We start from the raw sequence: 18,597 nt of genomic DNA, 5'->3' as shown, positions 1-18,597 counted from the left end.
CACACACACACACACACACACACACACACACACACACACACACACACACACACACACACACACACACATACACACACACACACACACACACACACAAAGCTGGTGACAGCAACAATGCGTGTCTAACTATGTGTTGCAGGTTGTGGTGATGGTCTGTGCCAGGTTGGTCCTGCAGCCTGTTCCAGCCCTTCCAGTCCTCCACCACCTGCCTGGGGAGTCCAGGTCACTCCATGGATTTTAACTGACAGGGGAACCCTGAGCAACTGTCCTCTCTCCTGCTGGGCCTCGGTTCAGACTCCACTTTTTCCCTGCCATCATCAATTACAATAACTGTTATGGGGAGCTTTGTTGATCACACTCACGGTGTGTGTGTGTGTGTGTGTGTGTGTGTGTGTGTGTGTGTGTGTGTGTGTGTGTGTGTGTGTGTGTGTGTGTGTGTTGGTGAGACACTAGAGTGAAAAATAAATTACCTGGGCTAAATGTATGCAAATTTGGATGAATACATGTAATCAGTGTGAAATTAATTTAGCTGAAGCTGATTAGGAGCATTAATAAATGTATCCGCGGTGCTGGTATTGCCTTACTCCCCCTGTCAGATGAATTAGGCTGCTACAATAACATAAGGTGCTGTTGGTACAGATTACTGTGAACCCTTTCCTTATCCTTCATGAAAAGCTAAGCAAATCCTAAATTGCAATGAAGTATTGCACCAGAGTTCTTCGGTAGCTGTTTTCCGTCTCAGAGAGCGAGAGCGAGAGAGAGAGAGAGAAAAAGAGAGAGAGAGAGAGAGAGAGAGAGAGAGAGAGAGAGAGAGAGAGAGAGAGAGAGAGAGAGAGAGAGAGAGAGAGAGAGAGAGAGAGAGAGAGAGAGAGAGAGAGAGAGAGAGAGAGAGAGATGCAGCGCTGGGAATGAGGGGCATCTGTGGTCTGGTCTGTGGTAACTGCAGTAATACCCTGCCAGTGACCAGCTGGCAGTGTAGGCAGGATTCATTCAAAGATGTCTGTGTGTGTGTGTGTGTGTGTATATATGCGTGTGTGTTTGCCCACATGAGTCTGTGTGTGTTAGTTGTTAGTGGAGGTCCCACTGATAGTAACTTCCCACTGATGAGCAACAGCAACTGAATCTCAGCAGCGTTTAGGCCCCTGCAGCTCAGCAGCTCTTTTACATGTTAATGACAGTGTAAACCACATCTGTTCTCCCCCTCCCACCCACACACACATATACCATTCCAGGATCCTTGTCACCTGAATAACATCCCCACCAGGTACCAAACAAGAAAGCAGGCTTCCCTTCTGTCCCTTAATGCCCTGCCCCCTCCCCACTAGCAATCCCCAAAGGCTCTGTGGCCTACGAACTCTCTTAGAGGCTACATACACTAGGCCCCACACCGTTATGTTATCTATCAGTTAACCTGGCCAGGATATCTGTTGTCAAAGAGATACAACAGCTCACATCTGTAACCAAAGCGATTTAGGGCATCTGTTAATGTATTTTAGTCAGGGGCTGAATGAGCGTGTGAGTTCTTAGGATACCTGGAAAGGTGATAATTAGAGCAAGTGGATAATTAGGATGCAGCTTACGCCACTAAAACAGGGCTCTGGCTCGCACGCTGCAAAGCTGTGGAATCCCCTTGTACCGTAAACACACACACACACACACACACATACTGCCTGTACAAGCCATAAACAATGCTCCAGGATGGACGATTATGAGCTGAGCTCCAGTGAATATTTGAAGCACCATTGTTCCTGCCACTTTCTCTGGGAGACCATGAAGACCATAAAGACTTGCATTTTCCACTTGGGGGTTCCTCCAGGGAGCGAGCCGCGGATCAAATGATCATCCCAGACAGAAGTTGTATCAACTCCGCCGACCCCGTAACTCAGGCATCATCATGAGAATGGATACAGACTTGAAGGCCGAGGTGGGGGTTGGGGGGGGGGGGGGGGGGGAATCACAGGACAGGCACATTCATTAACTACGACCTCTTCTGCTCTAATGTGAAAACATAAAGTAGTTCAGTTAACACTGGGGATAACAGAACATTCAGAAATAAACAATAGCATTAACAACATTGCGGGGGACCTTTAGGGTCTGTCAACTACTGAGTATTTCTTATGGAAGATGATGGGCTCTGCTGGAAACCTAACCTCATGGAGATGTCTGGGCACGCTTAACCTGATCATTTCTCAACTATGCAGACGGAGAATCTAAGAATGGAGAAAATGTCTGTGGAGGAGCAGGCAGTAGCGTTGGTTTCCATAGCCAGCCAACCTGTTGGCAGCTGGAGCTATCATTATGGCTGCCATACCCAGCCTTTCCCCGATGTGGTCCACCATTTTGAAAACAAAAAGGAAAGTCGCTCTGTAATTCACCCTGACTGGTTCTGTTTTCTTCAGATTCAACAGCCTGTGAACAGTCTTTCTGGGGGAGGGTGGAAGGGGGGAGGTTGGGGTGCTGCTCTCAACTTCAAACATGCAAAAAAAAATGTCTCACAGCTCCCTATTAAAAGTGAGACCATGGCCGTGCTTTATCTTGTAGGTGGCTCCTTATTTCTGAGGAGAGCCCCTTTGAGTAACAGTATACCTCACCAGGGTTTAGAGAGACTGGCCGGCGCTGGTGGTCCTTTACTGTTACAGCCCCACAGGGGCAGCAAATGAGCCCCTCGCAGGAATAGGAGTGTGAAAATATCAGAGAGGAAAGAGAGAGAAAGAGAAGTGTATTTTGTTTTGTTCTTTTCTGTTATGATCTATTTCTTGTACCGTCTAGTTTTACCCTGGCGTGTTTTGGTCTCTGTGTGTGTGTTCTTGTCAGCCCTGCTGCCTCTGTGCAAGGTGTGAAAATGTGAGTTCCTCTTTGAACGTGTCACTGGATGACTGCCATGTAGCATGAAATACTTATGAGGGGAGCTTAATCAGGTTTTGGCACCTTGAGCTGGGCTGGCTATTCTAGAGGGAGTATTAGACACTGTAGTTTCCCTCGCCCCTTTGCTTCATACCACCCCAACCAGCTTACACAATTCCCCTCATAATACATCATATATTGAGGAGTAAAAAAGCAACAACAAAACAACTCTATTCAGAGTCTAGTTAAGTTATTAGATATTACATAACTATTCAGTCTTACTGGTGTAATGTGCTATTAACGTGATATGATGCCATGTTTAATGAAGTCTTATTCAATGAAGCCACGTGTTTTAAAGTTCATATCAGTTCTGTATGCATAGGCTACGTGACAGTTAGAAAACCCAGCTCTCACCTCAAGGGGCCAGTAACATTTCTGAAACGGTGAGTCTCTGAGTCTCTGCTGTGTCTCCCTGATAAGAGTCTCTGAGATGGCTATCAGAAGGGTACGGTGTGTGTGTGTGTGTGTGTGTGTGTGTTTCAAGTTTTAATGTCACGCGCACAAGTACAGTGAAATGCCTTTCTTGCAAGCTCTAAACCCAACAATGTAGTAATCAATGTAGTACTAAAAATAGCATCACGTAGAACAAAAACAAGAAATAAGAAATAAGAACAGGAGAAAGTAAGAAGCTATATACAGGGTCAGTTCCAGGGTCAGTTCCAGGGTCAGTTCCAGGGTCAGTTCCAATACCATATTTCCAATGTGCAGTGATACTGGAGTGATAGAGGTAGATATGTATAGGGGTCAGGTGACTAGGCATCAGGATATATGATAAACAGAGTAGCAGCAGCATATATGATGACTGTACTGCGTGTGAGTGTGTGCACGTGTGTGTAGAGTCAGTATAAATGTGTGTGCAGGATGTGTGTATGAGCAAATGAAGTGTGTGTGTGTTGGAGTGTCAGTGAGTGTGTGGAGTCCTCTGAGTGTGCATAGAGACGAGGCGCATAATAAGATACAACTCAGATAGTCCAGGTAGCCATTTTGTTATCTATTTAGCAGTATTATGGCTTGGTGATAGAAGCTGTTCAGCAGCCTGATGGTGTCAGACTTGATGCACCGGCAGGGACGGCTTGTTCAATAGGGCGATATGGGCGACGCACTGCCAAACGGGAAAAGGAAGGGATTTTTTTTCTAATCAATTATAAAAATAAAAAAATAATAAAAAAATTATATTTTTTTTTTATACATTTATAAAAAATTATATCACGGCAACAGCAGTTATCAGTGTTCACGTCTGATCTGACAGCCACTAAATGTCAAATCAGGCTAAAGTCGTGCTTCAAATGGCCCCGCCCGTTTTTTGGGCGATTTCAGTCAGGTTGAAAATCGCCCAGAAGTCTCTCATAGCCTGTCATGTAAAATCTATTTTTTTCACATTTCAAAGCTTTCAATACATTCTCTATGGGTGTCTGTGGGCTTGCACTTACGCGCTTTCGTCATACATAACGTAACCACGAATGAACGTAACTAAGAAAAGACCAGGTAGCAGCCTCAATCAATTCACTACTACTATCAAAATGGCTAGGCTTCAGTCCAACTCGATTGTGTCTTTGAAAGAAGTTCCTTTTTGTCGGCGAACAAATTAAGATAAATTGGCAACGAAACAATTAGGACCTCCCAGACCAAATTTAATAATTCAACAGGTTTCTACTAAAGGCGGAAAGTCCTACACCCGAGGATTTTCCAAAAATTGATACGAACGAAAAAAGACATTGCCACTCAACTGGATGACGAGGGATACAGGCTAGCTGTCCGCCGCCACAACGATGAGGTTAGTGTTGATAATCACAAGTTTACTGGATGTGGATATGGTGTAATAAAGGCAGTTTATTCAGAGGTAAATATATCTGGAATCGCGTTCACGGACCCGTTCGTCAAACTCTTAGGGAGCTATAAATTAAGCCCCATTACTTACCATATCAGATAAGATAAATTGCTGCAGCTACATATATTTTACATCCTGGCCCTACATAGTTCACTATTTGCATCACTTACCAAAATATTACATGTGGTCATATATGCTTGGAAAGTGGAGATGCCATAGAACGTCAAAAAAGTAAACATTGCTGGAGACACATTGTCGTTTTGGAGAAGACATCGCGTTTGCTAGCGAAGAGATTTGTTGTGGCAAATGAACTTGGCCTGGGAATTGCCAGGAACCTCACGATAAGATATATGCATCAGCATTGCGAGTCTCATGATTCTATACGTATTGCGATTCGAGACTGTGATTTTATTGCGCACCATATGTCTGTTGCAGAGGGATCAGAAAGCCATGAGAACGAGTTTTGATCAGTCATGGAAATAAAAGTGCTGAAAACTAATTGGCTCCCAATGTGAAAAGATTGAGAACAAGCTATGAAGGAACAATAATGGTGTTTTGGTGCAGGTACAGCCAACTAGCGCTAAAATATTGCGATATTGTCAATACAGTATATCGTAAAGTATCACTATGTAACTCGATTTCTTTCACCCCAATCCCTCAAATTAACGGTAAATAACTGAATTGTTTGCCCCACATTTAGCTAAGATGATTAGCTAGCCAGCTAAAATGTTTTATTTAGTTAGCAGTCGCATCTACAATAGTTTACTGTCAATAACATGTCTCCAAAAATGACGTGGTGTCTCCAATTGTGTTGACATTTTACAATTGCAATGCCTATCCATGAGTATCCACTTTCTGTAGCTCAGCTGGTAGAGCATGGTGCTTGTAACGCCAAGGTAGTGGGTTCAATCCCCGGGACCACCCATACACAAAAATGTATGCACGCATGACTGTAAGTCGCTTTGGATAAAAGCGTCTGCTAAATGGCATATTATTATTATTATTATTATTATCTGAAGAGAGCCCCGAAACATTGTGTGCAGACATTTTATGCAATAAATGAAGTAGGTTCAATCTAGTAGTTCTGATCTTCTGATTGGTCCTGATGAGTTGGGCGAGGTCACCTCCAGGCTACTGTCACTGTTGCATTGGCTCTGAGTCGGGTTCTCTGTCTTCAAATGTTCAGCCTAAGAGAGGGGATTTTTGTGTGTGTGTGTGTGTGTGTTTAACAGTGATGATGTGTGTGTGTGTGTGTGTGTGTGTGTTTAACAGTGATGATGTGTGTGTGTGTGTGTTTGTGTGTGTGTGTGTCCTCAGAGCAAGAACTCGTGAGTTGGAAGAACTGAGAGGCCTATGGCGTGGGTGTTGTCCTTGGCCACCTGCTGACAAGGCTGACAAGATAGGACCCTTTTGTCCATTGTTATTGGATAGGAACAGAACTTATAACCAGCTCCTGACCTAAATAGATCTTAGCACAACATTTTACTCAACATATCATATTCCATATTCACTATAACAAATATATTTACTACGACATTAGCAAGAACCGCCACATCCTCAGCCGGCTAATCCAGTGTGTGAAGTTTTGCGGAGTGTTTGAGTTAGCTTTGCGAGGCAAAGATGAAACTGAGGGCTCCACCAACCCTGGTAAGCCAACACTTTTGAGATCAGTCAATAAATGCTTCTGGTATTGACTTATATGCTGCCCCTGTCTTCATGTTGTTGCTGGACATATCTTTTTTTTAAATGTGTGTAGGTCACCTAAATCATCAGAAAAATTGCCCCTCCTGAGAATTTTTTCAGGAGCCGCCACTGTGCACCGGTATCGCTTGCCGTGCGGAATCAGAGAGAACAGTCTATGGCTTGGGTGGCTGGAGTCTTTAACGATTTTTCAGGCCTTCCTGATATAGAGGTCCTGGATGGCAGGGAGCTCGGCCCCAGTGATGTACTGGGCTGTCCGCACCACCCTCTGTAGCGCCATGCGATCGAAGGCGGTGCTGTTGTTGTGATGCAGCCAGTCAAGATGCTCTCAATGGTGTAGCTGTAGAACGTTTTGAGGATTTGATGGCCCATGACTAATCTTTTCAGCTTCCCGAGGGGGAAGACTGTGGGCGCATGTGGACCATTTTAAGTCCTTAGTGGTTTGGACATCTAGGAACTTGAAACTCTCGATCCGCTCCGCTGCAGCCCCGTCAATCAGCTCCTTGGTCTTACTGACGTTGAGGAAGAGGTTGTTGTCTCGACACCACACTGCCAGGTCACTGACCTCCTCCCTGTAGGCTGTCTCATCATTGTCTGTGATCAGGACTACCACTGTCATGTCGTCAGCCAAATTGATGATGGTGTTGGAGTTGTTCATGGCCATGCAGTCATGGGTGAACAGGGAGTACAGGAGGGGAGTATAGGAGGGGACTAAGCACACACCCCTGTGGGGCCCACGTGTTGAGGGTCAGCGTGGCAGAGTAATTGTTGCCTACTCTCACCACCTGGAGTTGGCCCATCAGGAAGTCCAGGATCCAGTTGCAGAGGGAGGTGTTACATTTGAGTCATTTAGCAGAAGTTCTTATACAGAGCAACTTACAGGAGCAATTAGGGTTAAGTGCCTTGCTCAAGGGCACGTCGGCAGAATTTCCACCCAGTCGGCTCGAGGATTCAAACTAGCAACCTTTCAGTTACTGGCCCAATGCTCTTAACAGCTAGGCTACCTGCCGCACAGGGTCAGTTCCAGGGTCCTAAGCTTGGTGACGAGCTTGGAGTATACAGTGGTGTTGAACTCTAAGCTGTAGTCAATGAACAGCATTTTCACATAGGTATTCCTCTTATCTAGATGGGTGAGGGCAGTATGGAGTGCAATTGAGATTGTGTGATCTATGGATCTGTTAGGGCAGTATGCAAATTGGAGTGGGTCTAGGGTGCCTGTGAGGATGGAGTTAATGTGTGCCATAACCAGCCTCTCAAAGCACTTCATTATTACAGATGTGAGTGCTACAGGGCGGTAGTCAGTGTGGCATGAAGCCTTAAGAGTTCTTGGGAACATGAATGATGGTGGTCAGGTTAAGACGTGGGGATTACAGACTGGGACAAGGAGATGTTGAAAATGACCGTGAATATGCTTGCCAGCTGTTCTGAGCATGCTCTGAGAACACACCCTGGAATATCGTCCGGCCCTGCGGCCTTGCGATTCTTGACATGATTAAAGACCTTACTCACGTCGGCCTCGGAGAGTGAGATCACCCAGTCCTCTGGGTCAGTGACAGCCCTCACGCACGGCACGGTGTTGTTATTGTTGGAGTGTATACTCCCGAGTGGCGCAGTGGTCTGTGACACTAGAGATCCTGGTTCAAATCCAGGCTCTGTCGTAGCCGGCCGTGACCGGGAGACCCATGGGGCGGTGCACAATTGGCCCATCATCGTCCAGGGTAGGGGAGGGAATGGCCAGCAGGGGATGTAGTTCAGTTGGTAGAGCATGGCGTTTGCAACGCCAGGGTTGTGGGTTCGATAAAATAATGTATGCGCTAACTGTAAGTCGCTCTGGATAAGAACGTCTGCTAAATAACTAAAATAAAAATTTGCATAAAATGCATTGAGTTTGTCTGGTAGAGAGGTATCATTGGGCAAATCACGGCTGGGTCTTCCTTTCTAATCAGTAATGGACTGTAGCCCCTGCCACATGCGACGGACGTCGGAGCCTGTGTAATATGATTCCACCTTATTCCTATAATGTCCTTTTGTTCGTTTGATGACTCTGCGGAGGTCGTAGCTGGACTTCTTGTACTTGTTCCTGTCTTCAGCTGTAGCCTCAGGGTTATGTGCGATAGCCCTGTGTAGGGTAGCCCTGTCCTTTAGCTTAGCGCCAACCTCAGTGTTGATCCAGGGCTTTTGATTGGGGGAAGCAGCAAACCTTCACTGTAGGGACAACGTTGCCGATGCATTTCCTACTGAAGCCGGTGACGGAGGTGGTTAGCTCGCGGTGTTATTGGCGGAGTCCCGAAACATATTCCAATCAGCGCTAGCGAAGCAGTCCTGTAGCATAATCTCTGATTCTGATGATAATTTCTCAATGGAGAGAGTCACGGGAACTTCCTGTTTGAGCTTCTGCTTGTAAACAGGAAGCAGGAGTCCAGAGTCATGATCTGATTTGCCGAATGGGGGATGAGGGAGGGCCTTGTATGCTTGATTGTGAGTAGAGTAAAAGTGGTCTAGGACTTTATCGCCCCTAGTGGCGAAGGAGACGTGTTGATGGAAGTTGGGCATCACGTGTCTTAATGGCGCAAAATAAAAATGGCCGGCGTGCAAGTTTTCCTGCTTGTTTATAGCCTTGTACAGTACGTTAAGTGCCTGCTTGATCTGCGTGTGAGTGGGTGTAAGTGGGTGTGCGTGTGTGTGTGTGTGTGTGCTTGTGTGTGTGTGTGTGTGTGTGTGTGTGTGTGTGTGTGTGTGTGTGTGTGTGTGTGTGTGTGTGTGTGTGTGTGTGTGTGTGTGTGTGTGTGTGTGTGTGTGTGTGTGTGTGTAAACTAGCCAAGGGGAAGGTCAGAGGTGTGAAGCGATCTTTTCTCTCCTTGTCTTTTTGCGAAACACAATATTCAGCCCTTCAGCTATTTTTTAAGGGATTTTACAGCCATGCTAGGAACTCCTTGCCTGGCTTCCCAGAGTCCTTGTTCCGGCCAAAAGCCACGCCACGCCACGCCACGCCACGCCCACAGACGCTTGTTTCTTCTCCGCAATAACTCTGGATCTGATTACCTCCCTTCACCGAATTCGAACACGTTCGGGGCCGTCTGATTGGTCCAGAAACCGATGGGTTGGGCCAGAGCCAAAACACACGTGGATAAAGCGGGGTTTGAAAATTCATAATTGGCTTTGATACACAGATTGGTTAGAGGCGATCCTAACACTGATGACTTTGTTTTGTACAACGCCCTCATCACCACAAACAACAATGATGGCCGTCTCAGACTAAAGTATGTAGCGAACGACAGAGCATTCAGTGTGAGTCGTCAGGAACTGCAGTTTGTGTATGTGTGCGTTTGCATACCTCTGTAGGTGCGTCTGTGCGTGTGTGAAAACGAGAGAACAAGTAATATATAAATATGGAATTGAGCACACCACACCACACCACACCACACCACAGAGAAGGTAAAAACTTCCCTTTTGAACTAATGAACATGCGCTACATACATTTGAAGCACCTCAAAATGCATCTATCCATTCAATTAATCATCAACTACTGGAAAGAGCTACAGTACCCTCACCACACTGCAATCTAGGTTGGAAGAAGACTGACTTATCTCAAGTTGAACTGAATAATGTATGTTTCAGGCTTTACAGGCAGCCCACCAGCCTCTCTGGAGGGACGGGAAAGGAGGCCTACTTCCAAAATGGCTGAATTATTAATCATCCCAGGTGGAACTAGACTTACTACTTGTTTCACTCCTTTTTACAAAAGGAAGCAAAGGTTTTCATTTCAAATCCCTCCGATGAATACACAATCCATGCAAGAATCAGCTCCTCAAAATGAAACTATGGAACTGCTATAAAGGAACAGTTCTCGAATTGTAAACTTACTCAAGCATTTCACACCAAATAATTCAAGATTACAGGTGTTCCAACTGATTTTTGTAAAGACACGAAAAAAATATGTATCTTAATGTTACCCTCAGACTAAGTGGACAGTTTCCGACCTCTATCCATTTTACACGTCTGTGTCTGCCTGGTTGGCTCCTAGCGGTCTCTCTTTATTGGCCCCTGTAGAATCATAATCGTCAGCCGGACCTAAATATGAAACATGATCTTGTTTGTAGATTATCTTATTTGTGAACCTTGGCTGCTGGACATCTCCCTCAGCTGAGCAGAGTTTCATTCAGCACCATTTAGTGGACTAGCTTAGAGCTTTTTGGTAGGACATTGTGGGAAGGATTAGAGTGTTGATTATGGACCCTATAGAATGATATTAGGTTTTTATTTGAGTTTTTTTTTTCACCTTTCAGTATAGTGGGAGTGGAACAAAAGAGAGAAGAGGAGGAGTGGTGGGAAGGAGAGGGGGAGTTTTATAATATTATCTTAAAATCAACATGACCCTTTCAGTTCTCGAAGCAAAAAATATATATATACCATTTCTGTTTTAGGTCTTCAAATGGCTGTTTGAGATGTAAAATAACTCAGCTACATGAGACCTTTCTGACACACAGAAAACAAAAATCCCTCTTACACAGTGCCATAACAGGAATCATCTGTTTAGTAAGAAGGGGAAGGAGGACGATGAGGCACTGTGAAGACATTGACTGTGTCCCAAATGGCACCCTATTTCTCATAGGGCTCTGGTCAAAAGGAATGCACTATATAGGGAGCAGGGTGCCATTTGGGATGAAGGCAGTATAAGGGGATTTGAGGTGGGGGTGGTTACAGATTACTTGTATGACAGCATTTGCAATTATCCCGGAATGAATCATGACAAAGATAATACATGCACCCTGCCTCATGAATATTCTAGATTGGCCACTCCCTGATCCTAACGAGGGACCAGGCCTTTAATTACCACTGATGGCTTCAAGTTCATCATCACACACTGCAACACGGGAGCGTACACACAAGGGTGCTCGCTCACACACACACATGGGCACACACACACATATACACACAGGGGCACACACACACACACACAGTGTATTGCTTCACATCGACACAATAGTTCCTCTCCCTGTCGACCAGACAAACACCACATTTGGCAGTGTTGTTGCATGTTGGGAAGCTGGTACATTTCCTGGAAAACACAGTTTGTAGAAGTGAAACTGCTGCTTTTGCTGAGGGGGTCAGTTTGGCCTCAGCTTGTGAGACCTGCTTGAGCAAACACTGCTCAAGCTTTACATGGCAACAATGGCAGCATGACTACAGAGCAGTCCAAGGCAGCAGTCATACTTTCCGACCAGCAGTCATACTTTCTGACCATCAGTCATACTTTCCGACCAGCAGTCATACTTTCTGACCATCAGTCATACTTTCTGACCAGCAGTCATACTTTCCGACCAGCAGTCATACTTTCTGACCAGTAGTCATACTTTCCGACCAGCAGTCATACTTTCCGACCAGCAGTCATACTTTCTGACCAGTAGTCATACTTTCCGACCAGCAGTCATACTTTCTCACCAGCAGTCATACTTTCTGACCAGCAGTCATATTTTCCGACCAGCAGTCATACTTTCCGACACCCTTCACTCACATAGGATAAAACAGTAGACCTGCTGTAAAGGGTGATTCAGTATAACATCTCAAAGCTTCAAAGTTTTGACCATGAAAAATGCACAGAAATAAATACACTTGTTTTCTTTTCAGGTAAAATGTCAAGCATGAAAGTGAGTTTGTATCTTGGCAGCCAGTCGTTTGACCCCCTGACATACACACACACACACACACACACACACACAGTCTCCTTGTATCACTGCTACAAGCTAATGTCAGTGCCAAGTGGCCGTGAAGTCGCCCTTAACGAGGACCTGATGGCATTTACGTTAGATAAGATGAGGAGCCTAACTAACTGCCAATGCAGATTAAGAACAGATAAGAGCTTTAAACACTGAGGTGGATATACAGGTCACCTGATTTATCCTCCCGTTGTACTAGGAAGTCTAACCATAAATGCCAAAAACCTTTTGTGATGTATTGTAGGCCTACGTATGTATGGACTGTGTGCTAGATGAGTATGGCACCATAAAAATTACATTTACTGAAAATGTCAATAAGCGTCAGCCTCAAAGAGATGGACAGTCTGATACTATGGCCTCCTCTCTCCTACTCTGTCACAGTAATAACTGTTAAATAACGATGAAGGGTAAACATGAAATGAGGTACACGCTGTGTGTCAATTCTAATGGATGTGGCCTGTCCTAGATCAGAGCACTTTGCCCTGCGGTGCCACCTTTGGAGTGACAGATGTGTGCATCCTCCATGTGACCTGGGAAAACGACCCCTTACAGTCACCGACCTCCGGGCCCAGTGCCGGTAATTTGTCCCCTGTTCCCATTCTACACCGTCGATGTCTCTAGCCAGGCTGAGGTGAGGGGAACTGACAAGCGTTCAGTCCCCAGGGCACAACTTTCCAGTCAAGTGGATCGGCAGGCTGGGGGATAAAACAAATCAAACAAATGACTTATGAATAGCCCCCCACTACCACACCCAAACAATGCTGACTTATCCTGCTGGCTCTCCATCACTCTCTCTCTCACATCAAGCAACCAAATGTATTTTATTACCCTGATAGCATTTGACCTTAAAAATCATGTTTTGACATAAGGTTGCTAACATAATGACATGGTTAAGCACTGGAATTACTGCTGAACAGTAACCTTAGCAGAACATTTCACCTAACCTAACCTACACTTCCAGTCTTTCAACTCCCCTTCCAACTCCCCTGTGTAATGTCCTCTGATTGTCATGGCAGAGCTGTAGCCTTAACAAGCTGAATAAGAGGAGAGGAGAGGAGAGGAGAGGAGAGGAGAGGAGAGGAGAGGAGAGGAGAGGAGAGGAGAGGAGAGGAGAGGAGAGGAGAGGAGAGGAGAGGAGAGGAGAGGAGAGGAGAGGAGAGGAGAGGATAGGATAGAGGAGAGAGGAGAGAGTACTGGTGCATCATTCTTTGACAATAAGAGCTGGGGGGACAGGGAGCGCGGTAAAGGGGGATAGGGGAGGGGGTGTTGGGGAGAGAGGAGGGGGTGTTGGGGGAGAGAGGAGGGGTTGTTGGAGGGCACAATGAGCCCAGTGTTACTGCGATGTGCTCACCATTTGTGCCGCCCTCCTATGAGGTATCCCACTTCCGCCCAGTGCAGGAACCAAGCTACCCAAAGCTGCCTAGCTGTATGACTGATATAGGCCATGGACACAAAGACAGGCTAATTGACTGAATGAATCACACTGGGCCAGATAACATTTAAAGACAAACTACTATAATAATCCTAATCAAAAGATAGAAGGTGGATAAAGGTGGCGGATATTAGCCAGGTCTATCTTGGGAAAGAGGTATTCTGACCTCAATGGGATTTCCTGGTTAAATCAAATATTGCCGATCCCAGTAATCCCAATATTTTCTAAAAGGCCCAAGCTTGATGATCTTGGCCCAGCTGTGTGATCCCAGACCCAGCGGAAACACTTCCTGTCTCACATCTAGGCCTACCACCTGATGCCAAAAGGATTTGCGTCTTACGTTGCGTCGAGCTGAGCTGCCAGAGAAGTCAGTGTAGAATTTAAATAATAAATGAGTAACTACGAGTTATTGCAACATGTCACAGGTGTAAATGTGTCACAGGTGTCAACGTGTGACAGGTGTCAACATGTCACAGGTGTCAACATGTCACGGGTGTAAATGTGTCACAGGTGTAAACGTGTCACAGGTGTCAACATGTCACAGGTGTAAATGTGTCACAGGTGTCAACATGTCACAGGTGTAAATGTGTCACAGGTGTCAACATGTCACAGGTGTCAACATGTCACAGGTGTCAACATGTCACAGGTGTCAATGTGTCACAGGTGTCAACATGTCACAGGTGTCAACATGTCACAGGTGTCAATGTGTCACAGGTGCGGAATGTAACAGCTCATACTTTTAGCATTTTCGTAGCAATTCCTTCTTCTGGCTCACAAGTTGTCCTGTCTGCAACGAAACATAGAGGAGAGCAACAGCACCCATGGGGAACACTATTCTTGAATTAACGCTATTTTTTTTATTTTTATGTCCTTATTGTATTTGGACCTGCGCCTTCAGAACCCAGGTGGAGATAATTTCAAGGACAAGCTTCAAAAATGTGTTCTAACATCCAGCAAAGGCTCTAAAATGGTGGCTGTTATATGCTCTATATAGGGGCACCATGTAAAAATAAAGATCTGGGAAGTACAGGATGGTCCATTGATAAGACCACATCAAGGCAGCTTCAAGGCACTTAAACCACACTCATGACTAAATTAGCAATTGATGGGAACAAGCAGACAACATGCATACTGTATATGAGCCTGATGTTTTACCTTGCCTGTCCTCCTCTTTCCTTCCTGCATCACTCTGACATTGTGTCAACACCCAGACTAGATTGAGGTGACAATCAGAAGTGAGTCACGAGTCACCTGTCCCTCGTAGCGCTTGTCCATTTTGGGAACATCTCAGTGGGAGGGGATAAATTGTGCACACACTAGAAAAGTAGCAATTCCTTGCATCACATGAGAGATCTAACCTTCCTAACCTCTTTCATCCATGTCTCTTCAGATAGCTGGCTTCTACCAAGTTGTGGGTTTTTTAACCCCAATGAAATAACATAACTGGTTTAGAACTACTGCGAATGACTGTAGCTATAAGGCTTAGTGCCATGCTTCGAAGACATAAGAGCAGGTAAATATCTTCAAATGTAAAAATTCATTTGAAGAATACAACTACCATACCAAATTGTAGTCTTTACCGTTTCTACCAGTTTGTAAAATATACACTACCAATCAAAAGATTGGACACACCTACTCATTCAAGGGTTTTTCTTTATTTTTACAATTTTCTACATTGTAGAATAATATTGAAGACATCAAAACTTTGAAATAACACATATGGAATAATGTAGTCACCAAAAAAGTGTTCAACAAATCAAAATATATTTTATATTTGAGATTCTTCAAAATAGCCACCCTTGCCTTGATGACAGCTTTGCACACTCTTGGCATTCTCTCAACCAGCTTCATGAGATAGTCACCTGGAATGCATTTCAATTAACAGTTGTTAAAAGTTAATCTGTGGAATTTCTTTCCTTCTTAATGTGTTTGAGCCAATCAGTTGTGTTGTGACAAGGTATACAGATGATAGCCCTATTTGGTAAAAGACTAAATCCATATTATGGCGAGAACAGCTCAAATAAGCAAAGAGAAACGACAGTCCATCATTACTTTAAGACATGAAGGTCAGTCAATCCGGAAAATGTCAAGAACTTTTAAAGTTTCTTCAAGTGCAGTCGCAAAAACCATCACGCACTATGATGAAACTGTCTCTCATGAGGACCGCCACAAGAAAGGAAGACCCAGAGTTACCTCTGCTGCAGAGGATAAGTTCATTAGAATAACTGCACCTCAGACTGCAGCTGAAATAACTGCTTCACAGAGTTCAAGTAACAGACACATCTCAACATCAACTGTTCAGAGGAGACTGTGTTAATCAGGCCTTCATGGTCGAATTGCTGCAAAGAAACCACTACTAATGGACACCAATAAGAAGAAGAGACTTGCTTGGGCCAAGAAACACAAGCAATGGACATTTGACCGGTGGAAATCTGTCCTTTGGTCTGACAAGTCCAAATTTGAGATTTTTGGTGTCTTTCTGAGACGCGGTGTGGGTGAACGGATGATCTCCGCATGTGTAATTCCCACCGTAAAGCATGGAGGAAGAGGTGTTATGGTGTGGGGGTGCTTTGCTGGTGACTCTGTCAGTGATTTATTTAGAATTCAAGGCACACTTAACCAGCATGGCTACCACAGCATTCTGCAGCGATACGCCATCACATCTGGTTTGCACTTAGTGGGACTATCATTTGTTTTTCAACAGGACAATGACCCAAAACACAGCTCCAGGCTGTGTAAGGGTTATTTGACCAAGAAGGAGAGTGATGGAGTGCTGCATCAGATGACCTGGCCTCCACAATCACCCAACCTCAAATCAATTGTGATGGTTTGGAATGTGTTGGACCGCAGAGCGAAGGAAAAGCAGCCATCAAGTACTCAGCATATGTGGGAACTCCTTCAAGACTGTTGGAAAAGCATTCCAGGTGAAGCTGGTTGAGAGAATGCCAAGAGTGTGCAAAGCTGTCATCAAGGCAAAGGGTGGCTACTTTTAAGAATCTAAAATCAAAAATATATTTTGATTTGTTTAAAACTTTTTTGGTTACTACATGATTCCATATGGTTATATCATAGTGTTGATGTCTTCACTATTATTCTACAATGTAGAAAATAGTAAAAAGTGTGTCCAAACTTTTGACTGATACTGTAGATTAAATCAAAATACACTAAAAGCTACTTCAAGTCACAACAAAGTGGCGCAGTGGTCTAAGGCACTGCATCGCAGTGCTAACTGTGCCACTAGAGATCCTGGTTCGAATCCAGGCTCTGTCGCAGCCGGCCGCGACCGGGAGACTCATGGGCGGCGCACAATTGGTCCAGGGTAGGGGAGGGAATGGCCGGCAGGGATGTAGCTCAGTTGATAAAGCATGGCGTTTGCAACGCCAGGGTTGTGGGTTCGATTCCCACGGGGGGCCAGTATAAAAAAAATATGTATTCACTAACTGTAAGTCGCTCTGGATAAGAGCGTCTGCTAAATGACTAAAATGTAATGTAAATAAACAGATAAAAATACACTATAAGTGAGTCTACCTGATTCTGTCTTAGTAACCCTATGTACCCGCTACTCTACAAAGTGTAGGCCTGACAGTCAGGTCCATCCAGAGGAAAAGAGGGTCGGTCTGGGCTTCCTTGAACACAGCAGGGCCTGTTAATAAACGCTGGTCCTTTTGTCCAGGGCACAGTTGGCAGACAATACAGGGCTTGTGCTAACTCTGCCTATTAAGGGTCAGACACACCAAGAAATGAGACTGCCGATAGGTACTTAGCACCCCTATCCAAAGTGTCGCCACGTATCTTTTTGTTGTTCACATCAAACAGTTTTTACTGATTTGTTTAGTTAAAAATCTCCTGGACAAAAAGTGGCAGTAGCTTGTTTGGCTTGTGCCTGCTGTAGCTAATGTAAGCTAACTAGCAAGTTGCTCTAATGTTGTTGCTAGCTAGCTAGAATTTGAAGTAAGCCCTTGTTAATACTTACCAGCTGACCACAACTAGATAACTAACATAGCTAGTAGCATTATAATTAAATCCCAATGGATTTGTTTTTGAATGAAGCAGCTGCCTGTTAGCAGTCGAGAGTCGGTGGAGTAGCTAGCTAACTATGTTGAGCCAAATGGTGATCCTAACCATTTACCTAGCATTAGCTAGCAAGCGAGCTGGCACTGGCAGTATGGGATAATGGAGAGTGAATTAAAATTTAAATAAAACTGGCAATGTTTTTTAGAGCACAATTCATACAGTCAAATGTTTACCACATTCTTGTCAGGATAAGCCTTTTATATCTTCCATGCACATGCTGGCAAGTTTAGGAGTGGGAGTAGACGTGGGCCTATGTGGGTGGACGTCTATTTTAATAAATCCATTGAATATACACCATCACAAAGAAATCCATTATTAATTCATTTTAGGCAGGTCCTAATTTTCCAAAGAATAGAATGGCAGATTTTGAGTTTAATGATGTTACTGTTCTGTGCACCTTATTTGCTACATGGCCTGCGCCATGCACAGGAAATCAATAGTTATTTTGTTCATAAAACAGACAATACACATGTAGGCTACCCTGATCACAGTCAACACACATATATTTTATAGTAGGCTAAGAATATAATGAAATACAAATAATAGTTTTCCCACACAACTTGCATCACGGCAATGTGTGAAACAGCTGTCATATAGCCTAAAAAGTGATATTTTGAAACCAAGCCAAGCCCATGCTTTTTCCCACCCTCACTCCATTTTGTTAGGGAGCAGGCGTTCGGTCTTACATTGAGAGTATCTTCATCTAGATACCGATAGAAAATAATAGCAATCCATATTTTCAAAAGCATGTGAATCTCGTGTTCATATTTCACTACCTCCAGGGGCTTTTGGAGTTGCCTTTTCGCAATAGAGCAAATTAATAGGCCTACACTTGATTTAGGCTACATTATCGCATGCTAAATGTTTCTGATCAGTGATTATTGCGCAAACAAATGATTGAGCAAACAAATACCACCTCCACTTATTTGCCCAGCAGAGGA

The sequence above is a fragment of the Coregonus lavaretus genome (genome assembly GCF_964263955.1).
Source record: "Coregonus lavaretus genome assembly, contig: HAP1_SCAFFOLD_983, whole genome shotgun sequence".
In the NCBI taxonomy this organism is placed as follows: domain Eukaryota; kingdom Metazoa; phylum Chordata; class Actinopteri; order Salmoniformes; family Salmonidae; genus Coregonus; species Coregonus lavaretus.
The sequence above is the reverse complement of the archived record's forward strand: the minus strand, read 5'-3'. Positions refer to the sequence as shown.